Source organism: Saimiri boliviensis, chromosome 4 (genome assembly GCF_048565385.1).
Source record: "Saimiri boliviensis isolate mSaiBol1 chromosome 4, mSaiBol1.pri, whole genome shotgun sequence".
Taxonomy (NCBI): Eukaryota; Metazoa; Chordata; class Mammalia; order Primates; family Cebidae; genus Saimiri; species Saimiri boliviensis.
This window is the reverse complement of record NC_133452.1, coordinates 143,963,676-143,964,189: the sequence shown is the minus strand read 5'-3', so window position 1 is coordinate 143,964,189 and position 514 is coordinate 143,963,676. Positions and strand designations below refer to the sequence as shown.

General features: G+C 42.8%; 1 protein-coding gene and 1 long non-coding RNA gene across 8 annotated transcripts in view; both read right to left on the bottom strand.

Annotated features, from left to right (window-relative positions):
• The window catches only part of FARS2 (phenylalanyl-tRNA synthetase 2, mitochondrial), a 529,294-nt gene that overhangs the window by 319,534 nt on the left and 209,246 nt on the right, over nt 1-514 (bottom strand). The window lies entirely within an intron of this gene.
• The window catches only part of LOC141584387 (uncharacterized), a 68,067-nt gene that overhangs the window by 60,569 nt on the left and 6,984 nt on the right, over nt 1-514 (bottom strand). The gene's annotated exons all lie outside the window — the stretch shown is intronic.

Genomic DNA, 514 nt, shown 5'->3' with positions numbered 1-514 from the left:
CTACAGAAAAATTAACGATTAAAAGTGATTTTTGCTCTTTTTTGCTTATAAAGAGAGTGGACGAGTACTTGCGATTGAAACTGACTTTTCGAAGGATGTTCCACGTGTCTGTTGTTTTCAAGAGGACTGTATTTAAAATGCCTCCAATAAATGAAAATCTACTTGGTAAATTTTAAAAGTCTAACATGATCTTCATAACTCAGTTCAAGGTTCCCCACTCTCTACCAGCTGGAGGGTCTTCCTTGTATCTCACCTAAAACCCCCATGCTGCAGCCTGCATGGCTTCTCTAGTCTTTCTCATCAAGGACACTTGAAAAGATAATTCGTCCTCTTCGTAGAAAGATGTTCATTTTGTTATTTTCATGTTAAGATGTGATTTCATGATTAAGTTGTTGACTTTCTTTCTCTTTCCTTTCCTCTTCTTTTTCCCTTCCCTTCCTCTTTTTCCCCCTCCCCTCCCCGCACCTCTCCCCTCCCCACCCCGCCCCTCTCCCCTCCCCGTCCCTCCCCCCCC